Source organism: Mixophyes fleayi, chromosome 1, assembly GCF_038048845.1.
Source record: "Mixophyes fleayi isolate aMixFle1 chromosome 1, aMixFle1.hap1, whole genome shotgun sequence".
Taxonomy (NCBI): Eukaryota; Metazoa; Chordata; class Amphibia; order Anura; family Limnodynastidae; genus Mixophyes; species Mixophyes fleayi.
This window is the reverse complement of record NC_134402.1, coordinates 211,731,836-211,753,563: the sequence shown is the minus strand read 5'-3', so window position 1 is coordinate 211,753,563 and position 21,728 is coordinate 211,731,836. Positions and strand designations below refer to the sequence as shown.

General features: G+C 41.8%; 1 long non-coding RNA gene across 1 annotated transcript in view; it reads left to right on the top strand.

Moving 5' to 3' along the window:
* Positions 1-21,381, top strand: part of LOC142149488 (uncharacterized) — a 193,581-nt gene extending 172,200 nt beyond the window's left edge. The window contains exon 3 of the long non-coding RNA XR_012690865.1: positions 21,275-21,381. This is a non-coding gene — a long non-coding RNA (uncharacterized LOC142149488). The remainder of the gene's footprint in view (positions 1-21,274) is intronic.
* Positions 21,382-21,728: the final 347 nt, after the last annotated feature.

The following is a 21,728-nucleotide window of genomic DNA, read 5'->3' as shown; positions in this document are numbered from 1 at the left end:
ACTACAAATGCTATTTGTTAAGTAAGCGTCCCAATACATTTAAACATTTGGATGCATGTGTCCCTCAATGCAATAAGTCAGTTATTAGTGTGTGGGATATGGATAATCTAACAGTACTTAGCATTGTGTAAGCTACTAATGCATTCTTTTACAGTTAAATGTGAGGGCTAGGCCACTTCTGGTCACACTCTCATTACAGCTAGGACACACATTTTTGTGCATACACAGATGGTTAAATGAGCAGGTACAAACGATTGGTATATAATACAATATATCTGACCTATTTATACTTACTTTTATATATTTGCACAAAAAGGAAAAAAAAATTAGATTACAACAGTGTGTAATGTTTGGGGTTGCCTGCAAAACAAAAAATTACGTTGATTAAAATGCAAGTTAATGTGATGTTATCAACAATGCTAACATCTAAATATTATTAAGTGCAAGATTGATCAGATAAAAATGATTATCTTATTGTAGGCTAATATACCATTAGTGTCATGTTAAAATGTGATGCCAAGGCCCCTTTTTATAGCAGGTTTATGTCAACTAGGACACACATATTGATTTAAAAAAAAAACCCACTACATTAGAAGAGACAAGCACATTGTATATATTACAATAATTTCCTTACTTTTGTTGTTACTGTTTGTTGTTTGCTTATTAGGCAAAGTATGTAAATGTTTTCACAGTTCAATGTGTCCTGTTCAGTCAAATCAGCTACTGAACAGGCAGTAAGGCAAAGCACAGGTGGGTTTAAATGGAGGTTTTGATTAATTAATAAACCAGGTGTACACTCTTCCTCCTAATTGCAATGCACAGAGCACTCGTCTCATCGTAGGGGGCCGCCATGTTCTTGGTGGGAGAAACACAGGTGTGTGAAAGATCCGCATGTGACGTGAGTTACGCCCATACGTGCTCTGAGAACCAATCGGAGCTCAGAATACTGCTGAGTTGGTTTCTGTGAGGAAAAATGAGGGCTAGCATTTTCGCGAGGCGTGAGCTCCGTGTCCTCACAGAGGCCATGGACAATGTGCCCTCTGGGCGATATGTGTCCAATGAGGGTAAACTGTGGGCATATCAAAGGGTCCGCAGACATTTACGCCTGCGGTATGGGATACGCAGGAGCGTCGTCCAGCTCCAGAGGCGCTGGAGCGATCTCCGGCGCCGTCAGCCCAGGCTCCTTGATGACCTCCGGCAGGAGATAGTAAGAAGTGAGTTCTGTATCAATCGCAAAAGCCATCACATGTGTACATATATATTTGCTATATGTTTGTAAATAAGTTCACCCTAATCACCTGACATGGCCTACATAACAATGTGCAAGCACACTCTAAAGGACATGCCCCTTCCAGTGCACCCAAAATGCTTTGCCTCCTGTCTCCTACATTTGTCTGCTGAGAATTTAATGACCTAAATGTTTGATTGTGAAAAATCTGACCATTAAGGGTGGGTTTTGGAATCAGCCATTGTAACTCTTGACCCGTGTGCTGTAGCTTGCTGGTCTAACCTTAAAAAAATTTTGTAGGGGCAGATGTGTTGTCATTATTTGGAAAAGATGTAAAAGCCAGGTTTCAAATTCCAAACACCTTAGTGTATAGACTAATTTTTTAAAACTCCCATAAGATGCAAACAGATTACAGAGTGTACTAGATATAGCTAATCAATCATTACTTAACTGACTATTTTGACTATTGTAGACTGTGAGGTAGTCCCAACAAAGGGTGATTTCCAAAATATACTCAACATTCTAAGATTTGGAGCTCCATCCACTAATTCTGTGATCATGTAAAGAGAGAACTAATTGACATCATTACCAGGGCCATGGGAGTTTGCTGACTTAAATTCACCTACATGAAAAAACATACTAGGGCCAAATTTGTTCAAAACCTAATTAGGCGGCCAGTAGTATGTTTAGGGAGTGTGGTAGACAACACATGCAAATATGGAGCAAGCGTCCAAACTCCACACATATGAAACAATAATCAGGGAGTTGAATTCCTGACCCCAGTGCTGTGAGAGCAAAGTGCTGACCACTAGGCCACTGCGATATTCCACAACTCTATGTAAAATACCGAAAATTGTGCAAGGTCATCATCATAATCATTTATTTATATAGCGCCACTAAATCCGCAGCAATGTACAGAGATTCCATTCACATCAGTCCCTGCCCCATTGTACCGGGCCGACAAGTCATGTGAAATGCTTTGTGTTCATCATGTTTAGCTCCTTGCATTGTTAGTAGCTAATATTTCTGGCTGCTGACAATGTAAAGATTATTAAATATGTATGATCACCTGATTGTCATAATACTATCAGTTCTTTCAAATGGTGATTGTGTTAACATGTCCTTTTGTTTATATTTCCTTTTCTCAAACAGACCGGGCACGCTGGGAACGCTGGCAACGCCGGCGGGCTGTGGTGGAGGCGCAGGCGGAAGCGGGGGAGGAGGAAGAGGAGAAAGGGGACGACCAGCAGCGCCAGCCGCAGCCACAGGAGGAGGAGGAGGATGAGGAGCAGCCGGTGGCAGTGTCATCGGAGGAGGAGGAGCCTGTGCCGGTGCTAGTGGCAGTGGCAGCAGCTGCAGTGGAGGAGGAGGAGGAGGAGGAGCCGGTGCTAGTGGCAGTGGCAGCAGCTGCAGTGGAGGAGGAGGAGGCGGACCCGGAGGACCAACGATTGGAGGAGGCAGCATCGGGCAGCCAAGAGGCAGTGGCCTTTGATGATAGTAAGTATTTTTGAAAAATGATGGACCTAATTTGATAAGATTGAGGATGTCCATTAAACTTGTACATAATCCCTGCTGTGACACATGTTGATTAAATGGTGACATAAATGCCACAGGTTTTACACATAATATCTTGCTACAAATTTGATGTACATTAAACACTCAAACCACAGCCAGAGGCATCTTAACACATGGCCATGCAGGGCAGGGCCCTAAATAATGTTGCCGCTATGCTGGTGAACTTGTCAGCATATTAATCACTTGATTTTAAATTCCAATATCAACCAACATATTTGACTTCCTGTGAGTTATTGTGTAGGTAGTGGCCCATGGTAGTGCTTTGCCCTGGGGCCTATAATGCTGGATAAGACAACCCTGTCCATGGCCCTCTCCCCGTGGCTCACCAGATTGTAGGACATTTATCCAAATGCCTTATCAATGTCTAATGTGCATCCAAATGGTTTTGTTGGCAGAAGCCTAACATTTGAAAGTAATGTAACAGTACACATCTCTAGTAAGTCCAGTCTGTTTGCCAAATTAGGTAGAGCTGTATATTTATTGTTTTCGTTTGGTTCCTTTCAGCACCTGAGGAGGAAGGTCAGAGATTGGTCACACCACCACCCACTCCGGCCCAATTGTTGGTCCAAATTGGCCACTTACTCGCCAATCTCGAGGCCACCTGCCAGCAACTGGTGCGATTGGTTGCCGACTGGAAGGCCACATTGGACTACTGGTCCTCTTTATTTTAATTTCTGTATTAGACGTAAATATTATAGTTTTTCCTTGTAAATATGTTGTTAATTTTGAGCCCTTGCCACATTATATAACTAATTTTCCCAAAAACCTTGGTGTGTGTGTCTTTATTCATCTCATTACACAACATGTGGGTGTAAGGCTACAAGAGAATGTATTTAAAATCCTAAATGTGCTACATTTCAGCAAGATAGATTGTTTCTAAAATCATTGCTGTAGCATAAAAGGTTTAGATTTGCTGTTTGCATGTCATCCAAAAGGAACGTGTGCCCTCCACCAACAAGCCACCCCTGTAACAGGTATGCCATCTGTAGGCCCTGTGTGCAAGACATTCCAAAAGATCAAATGCCCTAGCTATTTCACAACTTCCCCAAATCATGTGTCATTGTAGTGATAGTCCAAGGTTACGTTCCAGTGTCAGAGCAAAGCCAGTCACACATTGAAGAGAACATGGAAACATGGAAAGTGTACCCAGGAGTGGCGTAAGTGGTGTAAGGCAGAAGTGCAAGCGATGCAAAGCTCCATGGTACTGGAGTGTGGAGATCGGCCTATTTGGATAAAGCTGAGTACATGACATAATGTGTACGCCGTGGATCCAGAGGAAAGTCTGTTTGCTGACAATGTTGCATGTAACTCCAAGGAGGCTGACCCCTACAATCCCCCCCCCATCTCAGTCCATTTGGAGTAAAAAAATGTAAGCATGGACATAATAATGTGCATGTGTGAAGTGTTAGCCCTGCGGCTTGTATAAAGTACACCCCCAAAAATGTAAATCTTACCATACAGGAACAATATGAGGGCTTATTTTACAATGTGGGTGAGCACTTAAAACAAAACCCATTTCAAAAATGAAACCATTATGGCAAGTTCCTGTGTCAAGTTATTGTAAGTGTCATGATTCCAGTCCACACAATAGTTGGGGGTATGCTTGGTATTTGAACTCATGTCTGCTATGTTGTGAGTCCAAAGCGCTAACCAGTGAGCTACCTGTGAGATTGGTATTTTGTGAATAATTTGTGTGACTAATGAGGAGTAGTATTAAGTGTGAGTTGCCTGTGTAGCACGCATGCTATATTGTTGGTGTTGTCTGTGTATTTTCATGTCCCCATTTGCATACAGTCATTCTTGAGTTCTAATCCAGACAGACACCCTTCCTCTGTGTTGAGGTTGTATACACTCTTGTGTGTATCCTTTATGGAAGAGTATGCTGTGCATTTTGCTGAAAAGGCAAGATTTATTTACAGCACATACATTTTGATACATTCGTTATTCATGTGTTTTTAATGTAGCCATTGTCCATGCATTTTGCGCACTATACGGCGACTTGAAATCCTAAACACAGAAAGATCGTGAAGAATGTGTTTGTTAACAGTGTGTATTGTACTAATTATTCGCAAAGGAAAAACAAGGTTGAGAGTGTTCCAGATTATTATTGTTAATTGACAGTGATTAATGAGTAAAGAGCTATCTCGTTAAAATAAGCCCCATGTTTGTTGTGTTGTATATAAATAAACTGTTGGCCCCTCCCACAGTGGGCGTGAAGTATGCAGTGTTTAGCTTGCCGTCGATCAGTTGAGAGCCGTCACTTATGCGTGTAGCATGTTTAAAAATACGCAGGTGGGTGTGTTTTCTAACGTTCGCACTACTTATTTGCGTCACTTAGTTGTAATGGACCACAAGGGGGTGTGTTTTTGCTGTTTGAGGTGCTTATTTCACGCGCAAATCGGGTAGCGTCACTCAACGTATGCAACGCAGATGCCTATGCGTTTTCGTACCTTGATGAATCGGGCCCTGACTGATTAGGGACATATAATACAGAAGGTGTTTGTGTTTGGCCTGCTAATATGTGAAAATCATCTTAGGCCAACTGTGAGCGTGAGCATTATTTACAAAGATGGCGGTCAACTATTTTTGCAATATAACACATCTGCCACTTTCATAATTAAAATGTGTGTAAGGTAATGTCAGCATGTTGCCTTAGTGGATAGCACTTCTGCCTCCCAAGACTGGAGTCATGAGTTTGAATCCCAAACATGGCTTATTGGTCTGGAGTTTGGGCCTCAATCATTAAGGAAAGTAAATGTTGCACCATAAAATTAGGATACTGGGGCCTAAGTATCATCATCATCAACATTTATTTATATAGCACCAGCATATTCCGTAGCGCTTTACAATTAGTAACAATACTGGGTAATACATACAGACAGAGAGGTAAGAGAACCTTGCTCGCAAACTTACAATCTAAGGGACAATGGGAGTATTAAACACAAGGGCATGTGCTATATCATATTGCACAAAGTGTGTGAGGCAAGTGTAGGCAATTCTCTCGAGGGGCATGGGAGCTAAGAGATTGGGCAGTAATTTGCGAGAGAGATAGGGTCAGAATTTAGTTTTTTAAAATGGGAGTAATCATTGAATGCTTGAAATAGTGCTGGAAAAATACCAGTAGAAAGAGACAGATTACAGATTTTAGTTAGAGGGGGAATGAGCACAGGAGACAGGGACCTACTAATTTGTGAGGGAATGGGATCAAGAGGACAGGAGGTAGAGTAGGAAGATGAGAAGAGGGGAAACTACCTATTCATTTGTGGGATCAAATGAAGAGAGTGTCAGAGAGTGCTACAAAGGAATTGAGACAATTGCTTGTTGAGGGAGATGATACCATTTCAAGTCTGATCTTATCTATTTTGTCCTTGAAATAGGAAGCAAGATCCTGGGCACTGATGGTAGTTGGATGATTTGGGGTGGGAGGATTCAGAAGAGATTTAAATGTGTTAAAAAGGCATTTGGGGTTAGAAGCCTGAGCATAGATGAGAGATTGGAAGTATGATTTCTATAGGAGTGGAAGTTATCAGTATATGTGATGAAATCATTAAAGGTACAAGATTTATGCCAGTGACGTTCTGCTTTACGAGAAAGTTTTTGTAGAGTTTGTGTTACTTTAGTGTGTCACGGTTGGCAACGAAGTCTACGTGGAGTATGTAGTGTCGCTGGAGCCACTTGATCCAGGGCAGTTGCTAGGGTTTGTTAAAAATGGGGTACTGCCCGATCAGGGGAAGAGAATGTAGAAATTGGGGAGAGAAGGTGGAAAACTGTTGAAGATCAATAGAGTTAATATTCCTGCGGTTGTGAGGAGGCTTGGAAGAGTTTGACACTAGGGAGGTTAAAGAACTGGGGGTGAGCGAGTACCTAATAAGGTGATGATCCGAGATGGGGAAAGGAGTGTTAAGGAAATCAGAAACTGCATATAGTCTAGAGAAAACAAGAACAAGACAGTGGCCATCCTGATGTGTAGCGGATTTAATCCACTGGGAGAGGTCAAGTATGGAGGTTAGAAAGAGTAGTTTGGAAGCAGCATTGGAACGTGGATTAGAAATAGGTATGTTGAAATCACCCATGATGATGGTGGGGATGTCAGAGGATATGCAGTGAGGGAGCCACACAGAGAAGTGTTCAAGAAATTGTTGGTGTGGACCAGGGGGGCGATAGATGACAGCAACATGTATAGAGAACGGGTTAAAAATCCTAACAATATGAACTTCAAAAGATGTGAACGTGAGTGATGGGACATTTGGTAGAGCTGTGAATGTGCACTGTGGGGAGAGAAGTAGTCCAACCCCCCCTCCTTGTCTGCCTCCAGGTCTGGGAGTGTGGGTGAAATGAAGACCACCATGTGAAAGGGCTGCAGGTGAGGCAGTGTCTGATTGTGTGAGCCATGTTTCTGTTATTGCTAGAAGGTTGAGGTTGTTTGAGAGGAAGAGATCGTGCACGGAGGTAAGTTTGTTACAAACAGAGCGTGCATTCCAATGGCCACATTTAAAGGACTTTGGAAGAGAGGTTTGCTGGATTTCTGTAGTGTTCAGATATATACGTGTGGGAGAATTGAGGGGGACCTGGATTAGGTGATATATCACCAGCTAATAGAAGCAGGGAGGAAGAAAGGTAGGAAAGATGATTGTAAGATGTCTATCTTTTTAGTTTCTGGCGACAGGGTGAGGCTGTTAAAGTTATTGAACTTAAATAGGAAAAGAGTTCATGAGTGTTAAGTAGAGGTGAGTGAAGTAATGAAGGGGCAATGTGGACCGAGGTGTGTGTTGCAGGATGGGTGAGGGATGATAAAGTCTTAAAGATAATGCCATGGAAAGAGAGAAAGAAAAATATTTTGGCAAGTATTGGGATATCTGAGTAAAATAGCATAAATGAGCAAATTAAAGGAATTACCTAATTGCAATGTCCTGTGTAATCAGAGAAGAAGTGCAGAGCGAGGCTGCAGCGAATGTAGTGTATTCCTGGATGTCTGGATAGTATAGAGGAATGATGTGGGAGCCATGTGGGGGAGTTGTTGGAAGTGTTGAATGGGAAGTAATAAAGAGCATGTGATTGAGTAGCTGAGTTTTTGCAAAGTCATGAGAGAGGAGAGTGGTTGAAAGTCAGTATCATTTCTTCCTACTTGTGATGGCAGACAAAGCTTAAAGTAGAATTGAAAGTACAATGCTGAAGTAGGGGACTGAAATAACTGTAGCATGGGTAGGGAGTGGCTGAACAAATAGTACAGCAGGCTGATTAAACAGAGGGGTTTTTGCAGGGGAAATAAACTGCCAGATAAAACAAACATTCATGAGATGAGAAGAAAATAAGATCAGAGTCCAAAACAGTCCTTGTGTTGCGTGTAGCTTGTAGCCAGGGAGAGTTGAATACATCAGGAGTAGTATATGGAGTTTCAGGTGAATACTGACTGTCGTCCTTGTGTAGCTGTAATAGGCAGAATGTTCTTATCTTGTTTCCTACACTTGTAACTAACACACTTAAAACTATACACACTAACTATGCAGCCATTCTACAATTAATATATAAGGTTAACAAACACATGTGATCAGTGTTCTTCAATCAAGCCCTCAAGAAACTCCCCCAACAAACAATAGCAATAAAAAGTTTAAACAAACAGTGATAGGACAGCATACCATTAGAATTAAAAATGCACTTTGATAATTCAGCCCAGACACTGGTGCAATAAGATTGCAGTAATTGCCATTATAAATAAAAATGCACTTTAATAATTCAGTCCAGACACTGGTGCACTAAGATTGAAGTAATTACCATTAGAAATAAAAAATGCACTTTGATAATTCAGCCCAGACACTGGTGCAATAAGATTGCAGTAATTACCATTATAAATAAAAATGCACTTTGATAATTCAGCCCAGACACTGGTGCAATACGATTGAAGCAATTAGCTGTTGATGAAAGAGAGGAAGCAGAGATTAGACACTTCTCATAGCCTGGTATAGAGGAAACAGTATGTAAATAAGTAAGTAACATTGGAGAGAGATTAACATTTCTAATCTGGAGTCAGATTTATCTTTGGGATAGGGCACATCCTTGGCAACTATTCTTAAGAATAAAGCAATTGTTTGTAGTTCATTATTTTATATGATCAATAGAGAACTCACATCTTATTATCTCCTCCCTGAGTTCTGCCAAAAGCTGGGGCTGGTGCTGACGTAGGTCACTCCAGCGACGTTGCAGTTGGACGGCTGAGCGCCAGCAGTAAAGACGCAGCCAGATGTGGCATCACACCCTCTGGTACGCCTGCAACTTTAGTTTGTTGCTCACATATCGACCAGAGAGCATGCTATCCATGCCCTCGGTCAGTGCCCATAGCTCGCGTCTGGCAAAAGTGGTGGACCTCATCTTTGTATTCTCTCACTCACAATTCAGTACCCTTCTCTGTGATTGGTTCACAGAGCACGTTTAGGCGAGCTCACATTACTCGCGGATCTTTTTTACACATGGGTGTAACATGTTTGCTTGTCATTCAACCATAGTATCCTAGCAAGTGGGGGGTGGACATTGAGCGATGAGACATGTACTCCGCGCTTAGCAATTAGAATGAGATATCTACACCTGGACTCGCAATTCAATGTGTATTTTGAAGCAGCTGGGCTCTTCCTTCAGTCTTGCTATTTGTGAATGATTTGTTGCAGAGATATTTATTTGTTTGTTTGGGACTTCTAAGACATTATTGCAGTGAATACTATTCAATATGTCTCAATAGATATTACATAACTGGTTACTAATAGGAATTTAACTTTATATACATCAAACAAAGTAAGTGTATTTGTCACTTTACATTAGTCATATATTCCTGTATATGATGGTGTAAAGTGTCACATTTATAGCAACACTCTGCTAATGGGTTCCCAACACAAAACCCAGGAGTAAGCAGACTATAGCATTGTTGGCTTGAATCATTGAAATGTCTTTCCTGAATAACTTTGGACCATGTTAAATATCTACATCAATATAAATAATCCTTATGCCTCTCTTTTGCACTGTCCTTAGATTTTTGTCCCAAATATATATTACTATTTTTGGTTCACCGGGCCCCGATTTGGATATTGGTGAGTACTCTGTGCCGTAAATAATGCAGATTAAGTAGCTATAGCAATTGAAACTGTCTGATTGTTTTTCACTTATCAGGTTCTCAGAAGGACGGTGAGGGGCGTTATGGATGGATAAGAAGTGAATACCGCTATTTGCTATTACAGACACCTATATCTATAACATTTGGAATCTTTCTTGCCTGGAGTTTTTTACTGATGCTGTATAGGTTATTCACTCCTTTCCTATTTTGTAATGTTGCATTTGCCAATATATAAGTTTTGTTTTGAAAAACAATCTGGGGATCATTACAATATAAGTTAGTTTGAAATGAGTTGTTGAAGTGCTTGTAAAAAGGTGAACCTCTGACTTAAGATAAGGCACTTTTTTACCTCTTATAAATGTTACAGGTGTGTATTTCGAATGTACAAGCATTTATATACTAATCTGCATGTACTTGCAAACTATGTAGGAGCCTGAGGAATACATTGTTTTGTTTAAGCATGTAATCAATTAGATTTAGGGGGGGTGGGGGATATTAAACAATTACATTTGTGGTTGATTTCTCATTTTTTGCACTCTGTTTATATTATAGATAAAAATGGCAGATGCTGGCCCAAGCACTCCACCAGGTCATGGTGAAAGAACCAGGCACCAACCTAATTTTTTGGACCTAATTTTAGACATTCTGGTCAAACTGGCCATAGAAAAATTAAATTCCAGCACAAGACAGATGTCCACCTCTGAGGAAATACATCACTGGGAAGAAATAACTGTACAAGTTAACGCCATCGCTCACTGTCGGCGGATGCCACATGAAGTACAGAAACAGTAATATTAATAAGATTTACCAAATTCAACATTAAATTTGTTTTTCTATAAACATAGTACAAGTCTGACGATTATTACCTTGACACATATTGTGCCTGTGTAAGTCATTTGTCTTTGAAGGACAGTTTATTACCTAGAAAATGTCCATTGTGGTGTCAAAGTGTAGTCATACACAGCGTCGGACTGGCCCACCGGGATACCGGAAAAATCACCGGTAGGCCCCGCTGCCCTACAGCCACACCCCCTTCTCGAAGTGGGCGGAGCCCATTAAGCTCACCTGGGGGTCGGTGTCCTCGGCGTCCCCGCTGCCCTCCTGGACGTCCCCGCTGCCCTCCCCGGCGTTGCTGCTGCTGCTGCTGCAGATGACTGGCTGCCAGTGACAGCCAGTCATCTTTCACATGTGATCGCAGCTGCGATCATGTGACCTGCCCCCTCCTCCTGTCAGCTGACTGTCTGATGATCCCGCCGCCGCTGAAGGACTAAGGAGCAGAGAGGCTGCAGCAATGAAGATATGGGTAAGTCGATTTTTTTATTTTATTTACTATTGGTACATGCAAGTTTGTTTTTGTTTTTATCCTGTTACTTAGCACTGTGGGATTGTATATATTCACACTATGCCCTGTACACGTATCCTTCACACCATGCCCAGTACACATATCCTTCACATCATGCCCAGTACACTTATCCTTCACACCATGCCCTGTACACGTATCCTTCACACCATGCCCAGTACACGTATCCTTCACATCATGCCCAGTACACTTATCCTTCACACTATGCCCAGTACACTTATCCTTCACACCATGCCCAGTACACTTATCCTTCACACCATGTCCAGTACACTTATCCTTCACACCATGCCCAGTACACTTATCCTTCACACCATGCCCAGTACACATATCCTTCACACCATGCCCAGTACACGTATCCTTCACATCATGCCCAGTACACTTATCCTTCACACCATGCCCTGTACAGTTATCCTTCACACCATGCCCTTGTACACGTATCCTTCACATCATGCCTGGGGGTCGGTGTCCTCGGCGTCCCCACTGTCCTCCTGGACGTCCCCGCTGCCCTCCCCGGCATTGCTGCTGCTGCAGATGACATTTGACACATTATGATGACATACAGATATTTTGATTATACAAAGATTCAGATGTGTGCATGTGCTTGCATGCAGGTTGCTCTATTAAAGCGGCTGTTCCTTTTCTCACCATCTGTATTTATATAGAGCCTTAAATGATGAAAATATACAAGCCATAATTCAATATAATGTAGATTGCATTAGAATAAATGTACAAATATGTGTGTGTGTGTGTGTGTGTGTGTGTGTGTGTGTGTGTGTGTGTGTGTGTGTGTGTGTGTGAATGGAGAGCACTATTACATGGCATATGTGAATTTCAGGTACTACTGTATGGCATAATATTGTTTTGGGGGCACTACTATGTGGCATAGGGGGGCTGCCTATCTATACTTAACTATAGTGGGGGGGGCTGACTATGGTAAACTATAGGGAGGGGGCTGTACAGAGAACACTATAGGGAGGGGGGTGATGGGACCTTTAATTTAATGCTGGGGTGGTTTGGGTCTATAATTGAATGTGGGGCTGAGTGTGCGGAGGAGGGCTATCTATTAAATGTGAATATTATTTAATGCTAGGAATGGTTGTGGGAAATGGATGTATTAAATGTAAATGCTATTAATTTATTGCTGGGGCTGTTTGGAGGGAGGGTAAAAGATTTATTTATCAAATGTGAGTACTATTACTTTAATGTTGGGGTAGGAGAGAGGCCTATTTATAAAATGTGGGTGCTGTTGATTTAATAGCTGGGATGGTTGGAGTTTTCTAAATATACCCATTATTTTTTCCAAATAGGACCCTCAACATTCCAGGATCCAGAAAAGCCGCAACTAAAGAAACCAGCAGCCACAGGTGGTAAATGTGACAAGAACAGGTAGGACAGTCTGTCAATTGTTTGGAGTCTAGTGCAGGCTTGGCTAATCTGTGGCACTCCAGGTGTTGTGAAACTACAAGTCCCAGCATATCCTTCCAGCAATAAGCTGCTATATATTGGCAAAGCATGCTGGGGCTTGTAGTTTCACAACACCTGGAGTGCCACAGGTTAGCCAAGCCTGGTCTAGTGGGACAATCCCAATTTTTGGTGACTGTTCTGCCCAATCTAAGGGGCAGGTCAAGACTGTGTACTCTTTTTATATAGACACTGCATTCTTTATAAACTACACTATAGTTCTAGCTGTCCTTCGTGGGCTGACCACTCCCCCTCTAGTGTCTGGTCTCGCCTCTATGATGGCTGGCCACACCCCCTCTGGTGGGCCCCTAGCAATGCAGTCCCCCGGTGGGCCCTTCATGCCCCAGTCCGACACTGGTCATACAAATTTACATGTCACTTTCTGACAATTATCCACCCAGGACAAGGCACACACATTTAACATTGTTGTGGGAGTCTGATTTATGTGTTTAAATTGAAAGTTTATACTATTATGTACCATGTTTTTGGCTATCAAACCGCTTGCACCCTAATATATTGTTTTCATTTGTACAGCTGGTCTGACTATAAACAGAAGTGTGACGCAAGGAGGCATGCTCAACGAACCGGTGGTTGCCCACCACAAGATCTCAAATTAACACCACTCGAGGAGCGAGCTAGTATCAGCATTTCTGAGGAGTCTCTGGTTGGGGTGGGCCGAATTGATACAAGCTGTAGCCCACCCCTAACACGGTCTTTATCTACCCTAGGTACATTTGGACTATCTAGTATTTATATCTGTTAATGTTTCTGTTGTGTTTAGGAACATGTGGCACCTCTATCAGTATGTGGCTACCTTGCCAATAATACTCATGCAACACATCATAGTAACTCTAATTTCAACACTGATTCTCAAATGTGTAAATCTGTTGTTAAAATCTAACCCTAAACATAAATATGGCTCTTTGATAATGTCAAAACAACATATACTTGATTGACATGGGTGTTAGGTTGGAATACCAATGCATGTTTGTTGCTACATTTCCTCAAGTTAAAATCTGCTAAATGGATGCATCACAATTGCCGTTATTTTAATTTGACAACTTTTGATGTTGGTTAATTAAAAAACGAAACTCCTGTTTTTTATTTTCTTTAAATAGAATGGAAGGAGGGGTGGCTGGTGATGTGCCTGTTCAGAACATTCAACATGTGGGGGTGCCTGCCCGTGCTGTGGAGGACCCTCAGAGTGAGGATTCACCACTCTTGAGGCTTCAGACACTTTCGCACATAAGCCACCATTTTGAATCTGCCACTCAGTCCTTAGACACACATGTTAGGGAAATCTCCACTTCCCTCACCTGTCTGGAGCACAAATTTGACCACCACATGAGCACTTTAAATTCTACACTCACAAATATGTGCACCCTTTTGACCCAAATGTTACAGCAGCAGCGCACCTCACAAAGACTTCCACTAAATGACACTCCTTCACCCAATTCAACTCAGACCAGACACGCTACTTTTTCCACCCCAGACCCTCAGCTCACTCATCTTAATATTTCACCCCTTTCTAATCCTCTGGCTCCTTCCCCTTCTCTGGCTCCCGCACACCCCCCCGGCACGTCCCTCGGAACCCCCTTCCTCCCCCCCCTTCCTATCCTCCTTCCCATCCCCCTGCCCCTTCGTCACGCCGTCAGTCACACCCTGCTGACCAAGAGAGTTTTGATGCTTTCTCCGAGCCCTCAACATCATGGGTGACTAGAAGTCAGAGCCATTTATCCGTTTCAAAAACGGGGGGAAAAGCGGAAAAAAAAAAAAAAAGATTAGCTTTTTGGTTTGTTTATTATTTAAAAAAAACTTTTTTTTTCAAGTCTAATGAGAATAAAATTAGATGTTTATTTTAATATGTTTGTTTGTAGTTTGTCAAAATATTATGCAGAAATGGAAAGAGGTAACATATTGTTGTTTGTGAATACACTGTTAAATCAGTACACTAAACATAACTTAAAACACTAATATCCAAAACTTAACAATACTGTTTACTAGACAAATGGCCCAGCAATGTGTTTCCTAAGTTGAAATCAAATGATGACTCTCGAAAAATGTTGGTAAGTGTAAACAAACACATACAGAAGCATCCCTACCCCCCCAAAAAAAAAAACCCCTTGCAAAATCCAAGGTACATTCTAAATGAAAATCACTAATTTAGATGGCTAAAATTGTTTGAGGCACAGCGACAAGTGTGTAACGTAAGAGTACACTTGAACTTTGAAAAGTGAGGAGCATGGATGCTTAATTGTGGCATGTATCTTACAAATAAAGATACATTTAGAGCTGTCTGTTCCTTATTGCGGGGTCCATAAATATGTGTGTACCTGTTAATGTAGAACAAGCCAAGGTTTTATTGACCTGGGGTCTGTGTTGTATGTACAGGGTTTTTTTTGGTGTCCTTATGTGGCTAATTAAGGGAAGAAATGATTGATTATGCAATTTAGGCAAAACATGTTGCATTGAAGTGCATTTTGAATTTACAATGCGATGTGCAAATGCTTTAAACATTATGTGAATTGTGAAAAACAGACATACTGTAATTTATATACAAGATAGAGTCCTCATTTGTCCCACTTGCTGTTATGGCCACCAGTCCAGCAAAAACTCATAGAACAGGTAGAAGAGGTCTTCACCTTTAGCAGCCGCCTTTCCCGTAGAGACTGCTTACGCTCACAGGTACTCGTATGCCCCCAGGTCTTATGCTCAGAGTAGTATGAGTTTATGCTAACACGGCAGTGCACAGGTACAGGAGGTAGCGCACGGTGTAGAGGCAGGTCAGGGATCAGCGGACTGGACAAAGCACTAGAGAGTATGTCAGGTACTGGCAAGAGGGTCATGGTCGCAGGCACAGGTTCAGGTTCCAGGGACAGGCTATAGGTCAGGGTCACGAGCAGAGGTTCAGAGTCCGGGTACAGGCAATAGATCAGGGTCACTAGCACAGATTCAGAATCCAGGAACAGGCAAAGGTCATACACGGGTAATCAATCTCAGGTTTAAACACCAAACACAGGAACAGGAGCCGGCAGCAGTACTGGAACAGAATGCTTTAACCGGCAGTGAGGCTCAGACCTCACTGACTTAAATAGTACTAAGAGCCAATCAGGACAGAGGAGAACAGGGCTGATAATCAGCCTCAGGAGGCTGCTAATTAATTACTAGCTAGAACTGGCATAGGTAATAACATAAACCAGGAAGCATGTATAAAAATATAAATTAACCAGTTTAAATCATACGAGAGCTCCCCCTGGAGTTGGAGGATGTTCCTACACCCTCCTACATCTATGCCACAAGGATAATTCCAAAGAATAATAACAGAGCATAGAAACTAGAGCACACGCCCGGCTACTAGATAAAGCCAGGATGCGGGGTACCGCTGCGGCTCGTGACAGTACCCCCCCTTGAGGAGGGGTTAAGGAACCCTTTAATCTAGGTTTATCTGGAAACTTCTGATGAAAAGCTCTTCTTAACTCATTAGCATGCAAGTTCCTGGCAGGTATCCATGATCTTTCTTCAGGGCCATACCCCTTCCAGTGAACCAAATAGTGGAGTTGGCATTGTACACATTTGTAATCAAGAATCTTTTCGATCACATATTCCGTGTGACCATCCACTATCACTGGGGCAGGTTTGCTTGGCTGTTTCCTGGGAAACCTCCGGGAAGTAAGAGCTGGCTTCAATAAGGATGCATGGAACGTACGGGGTATCTTCAAAGAGTTGGGCAGTTCCAACTAAAAAGCAACAGGATTAATCTTCATGATGATCTTAAATGGACCAATGTATCTTGGTCCGAACTTAAAGGAAGGCTGGCGGAGCTTGATGTTCTTAGTGGAGAGCCATACTCTGTTCCCTTCCTTGAACTTACAAGGACATCTGAAGCAATCCTTAAATAACTTGGCTCGAGACGCAGCTTGCTTCAAAGATAAGTTTACCTTTTTCCAAATTCTCTTCAGAGAATGAGCAATGTGTCCTATCTCAGGGTGGGTGGGTGGGATGATGTCAGAAAATAAAACAAACTTGGGACGATTTCCCACATCATAATTTATCTCTGCTGCTGAGAATTTCTTAGAGAAGAATACACATGGGTGTAACTTTTCATCAGAACTCGACACAGAATTGCCCCTACCCCAACCTCAGAAGCATTCACTTCAACAATGAAAGGTAGCTCTGTATCAGGATGTTTGAGGATAGGAGCAGAAACAAAGGCCTTTTTAAGAGTATCAAAGGCTTTGGCAGCTTCTGGCGGCCATACGGCTGGATCAGCTCCTTTCTTAGTTAATTGAGTGATAGGTGCCACAATTACCGAAAAATTGCAAATTAATCTCCTGTAGTAATTAGCAAACCCGAGGAACCTTTGGATGGCATTTAGTTTACTGGGAAGGCTCCAATCAGTGATGGCTCGGACTTTGGCTGGATCCATCGTAAATCCGTTGGCAGAAATGAAATACCCCAAGAATGCCACAGTGGAGACTTCAAACTCACATTTCCCTAATTTGGCAAATAGATGATTGTCTCTAAGTTTCTGTAGTACCAAACAGACTTGTTCACGGTGTTGGGGCAAAGATGAGGAATAGATCAAGATGTCATCCAGGTACACAATGACAAATTTACCCAGATAATCGCGTAGTACATCATTGATCAAATCCTGGAACACGGCTGGCGCATTAGAAAGACCAAATGGCATAACACAATACTCGTAATGTCCAGAATGAGTGTTAAAAGCGGTCTTCCATTCATCGCCCTCCCGTATGTGTATCAAATTGTATGCTCCATGTAAATCCATTTTAGAAAATACAGAAGCACCTCTTAACTGGTCGGACAACTGAGAAATCAGTGGCAGAGGTTATTTGTTTTTAATGGTGATCTAATTCTGACCTCTGTAATCAATGCAAGGTCGTAAATCTCCATCTTTCTTTTTGACAAAGAAAAATCCGGCACCCAGGGGTGAACGAGAAGGTCTAATGAACCCTTTTTTCAGGTCCTCAGAAATATAGTTCTCCATGGCTTTGGTCTCTTCCACAGAAAGAGAATATAAATGAGTCTTAGGAAATGTGCTCCCAGGCTCAATATCAATAGTGCAGTCATACGGGCGATGTGGTGGTAATGTATCTGCAGCTTGCTTGGAGAACACATCAGAAAAATCTTGATATTGCAGCGGGAGTGTGAGACCTGATTTGACTGAAGCAGTAGCAGTAGCTGTTGCTAGGCATGTCCCTTGGCAGTTTTTTCCCCATGCCACCAGTTCTCCTTTGGACCAATCAAGGACTGAGTTGTGCTTGATAAGCCAAGGGTACCCCAGAACCACAGAGTATGTGGGCGAATGGATAAGGTAGAATGACAGCATTTCCTTATGGAGTGCTCCCACTGTTAGGGTGAGAGAGCTGGTACTTTCTAGCACACTTCCGCCCTTAATTAGGTGGCCATCCAAACCACAAACAGATACTGGAACTTTTAAAGATTGGGTAGGAACAGCAAACCGCCATGCCAGAGAAATATCCAGAAAAATTCCAGTTGCTCCGCTGTCCACGAAAGCTAGGACATCAACACTCCCAGAGACCAGGGAAATCTGAGCAGGTAACTGGAGGGAATTTTTATTCTGTACAAGGTAAACACCTAGATAAACCTTTCTAGTATCCCCAGTATTAACTGAGTTGGAGATAGGGAAAAAGTTCTGCGGATGAAATTCCTTTTCCAGTCTTCTTTCATATATTCGTCGATCAATGCGAATTGCCAAACACATAAAGGACTCCAGAGAATCAGGAGCTGGATATTGCATCAATATGTCCTTTATTAGTTCTGTAAGGCTCAAATGAAACTGACTGCAGAGAGCTGGATTATTCCATTCGCAATCTGAGGCCCACCTGCGAAATTCAGTACAATATTCTTCAGCAGAACGACGTCCCTGTTTCAAAGATCTAAGTTTAGACTCAGCAGTAGCGACTTTGTCAGGATCGTCATACAAGAGACCCAAGGCTTGGAAAAAGGAATCTACATTTAACAATATCCGGACTGTCAGGGCACAATCCAAATGCCCAGGTTTGTGAATCTCCTTGCAACAGTGATATAACAATACCCACTCACTGCTGTTCTGAACCGGAAGACAGAGGACGTAGCTTGAAATATAATTTGCAACTTTCCCTAAAGTTGTGGAAATCCCTTCGGTTGCCAGAAAATCTGTCTGGAAGATGAAGCTTGGGTTCTTGAACTTCAACCTCCTGAGAAGAGGTAATCCTGGAGGCTTGTTCCTGAACAGACAATATGTTAGAAATGTCTTGAACAATCTGAAATTGAGCCTGCAGTTGATTAGCCAGCACTTGTGCAAGGGAAGGAGGAGTAGGATCCATGGGAGAAAATCCCAAGTATGTGGGCTGGTTATAATGTTATGGCCACCAGTGCGGCATAAACTCATAGAACAGTTAGAAGAGGGTTTCACCTTTAGTAGCCGCCTTTCCCGTAGAGACTGCTTACGCTCAAAGGGTACTCGGATGCCCCCAGGTCTTATGTTCAGAGTAGTATGAGTTTATGCTAAAACGACAGCGCACAGGTACAGGAGGTAGCACATGGAGGCAGGCCAGGGATCAGCAGACTGGACAAAGCACTAGAGAGTATGTCAGGTACTGGCAAGAGGGTCACGGTCACAGGCACAGGTTCCAGGGACAGGCGATAGGTCAGGGTCACTAGCAGAGGTTCAGAGTCCGGGTACAGGTAATAGATCAGGGTCACTAGCACAGATTCAGAATCCAGGAACAGGCAAAGGTCATACATGAATAATCAATCTCAGGTTTAAACACCAAACACAGGAACAGGAGCCGGCAGCAGTACTGGAACAGAATGCTATAACCGGCAGTGAGGCTCAGACCTCACTGACTTAAATAGTACTAAGAGCCAATCAGGACAGAGGAGAACAGGGCTGACAATCAGCCTCAGGAGGCTGCTAATTAATTATTAGCTAGAACTGGCATAGGTAATAACATAAACCAGGAAGCATGTATAAAAATATAAATGAACCAGTTTAAATCATATGAGAGCTCCCCCTGGAGTTGGAGGATGTTCCTACACTCTCTTACATATATGCCACAAGGATAATTCCAAAGAATAATAACAGAGCCTAGAAACTAGAGCACGCACCCGGCTACTAGATCACGCCAGGATGCGGCGTACCGCCGCGGCTCGTGACACTTGCAGTGTAGCATGGCTGGGTTTTGGCATTTACTTGTAGTAGTTTAGTTTTTAATAAAAAACTTGGTTAGGGCTTGTCCTAGTATAACTGAACATATTTTAGTTTGGTGCTTTGGGTGGGCTACGTGAACATATTAGCATTGTTTGTTTATTTTGTTGTAAGTAGCTTATTGTATTCACCCTTGCTTTGTGACATGGCTGTGCAAAGTTTCACATTGTCAGATTGGTAGTGCCTTCCTTTCCTTTACAACTTAGTCCCTCTAGGTCACAGCATGGCCATGCTGCCAGGGCATATTCCTCATCTAGTAGTACTAGTAAAACCTGCCCATCCTTGAACCTACACTGCACCAGTGTGAAGTTTCATTATGATTACATTATTTTGCCACACACACTGCTTAATGCAGGCATATTTAAAAATGTACATGGGTGGAAACCCCTATGGCCATTATGCACCATTATAGTTAATACTAAATTACTAAGTGTAAGAGGCAAAGTGCAGTTATGGTGTGATTTCATGTGGTTGTACGTGAAAATATTGTTAAATTAGCTGAGGTCACCTTAACAAATCAATTAATTTAAAATAAATAAATTATTATTTACTGCAAAGGGACCAATTTAAATCAAATTTTAAGGTATGTTATAACTGTCCATCTATTATTGGCTTAAATAACCTCGACACATTTCTTGAAATTAAATTACAAAGGAAACACACAACAATTTTTGGCGGGTTTTGGTTAGTTTTATAACAATTTTGTTAACATTAAAATTTGAAAAACAATATAAAACTATTTTAAAACAAATAATTTAGTTGCAATAGTAGAATTTTTTTGAAACAATTTCGAATTTTTTTTAATTTTGCGCCGATATTTTAATGTATCATGTAGAATATCTTCTTTGGCTTGTGGGATTTCCACCCCAGCCTGGGTGTCTTCTTGAGCTGTTGATAAAAAATAAAAAAATAAATGCTTAGCTAATTGTTCATATATTACTTCAAAAGGGTGGACTTTGTTTACCCCATTTGACGGGATCAGCAGAGGCATGAAGTGTTACATAACTTTACATTGTCGAAAAGGGTTAATGATATGCTAAACACAGTACTAGGCAGAGGACTAATACTTTTGGTTGGCAGATGTATTTATATATACACTTTTGTGTGGTGGCCAGGGGGTGGGGTTTACTGTAATCACCATAAATTATTCTTAGGGCCATCATGGTTGAAAACTGTGGAATGGATAACTAGCTATTGGGAAAATTGCATGTGGTTAATCAAGATTTTTGCTCAAATACAATGTTCCTCAAAAGGAATACAATTATGAAAAAGTTTTTTTCAATACTGACATTCACCCATTGCCACCTCCTCCTCCAGGGCCACCTCCTCCACAAGGGCCATCTCCTCCATCTCCTGCTCCTCCTCCTCCTCAACCATGGCCGGCTGCTTCTACTCCTCCCTGGCCTCATATTGGAGACGGCTCTGACGGTCTGTTGGAATAAGTATAACAAATTAGTTTATTTTTCAATGTTCTCCCTGTTTCACAGTTACCTACATATAGCCATATAACAATGTGAGCTGACATTGGGAAACAACAAATGGAGATAATTGTGTGTCTTTAAATTAAAAATGACTATTTGAGACACACACCACTTTCAGATGGCCTGTAACAAATCTTGGATCTTTTAATCTTTTCATTTTTAAAATAAGTTCAACATTAATATTTTGTTTTTCATGATCAATATTTATATAATATAACTAATGACAGATTAGGGAGACATTTAGGTAACCTTGTAATATGGAAAAATGAAATTGGCACTAATTTGTGCGT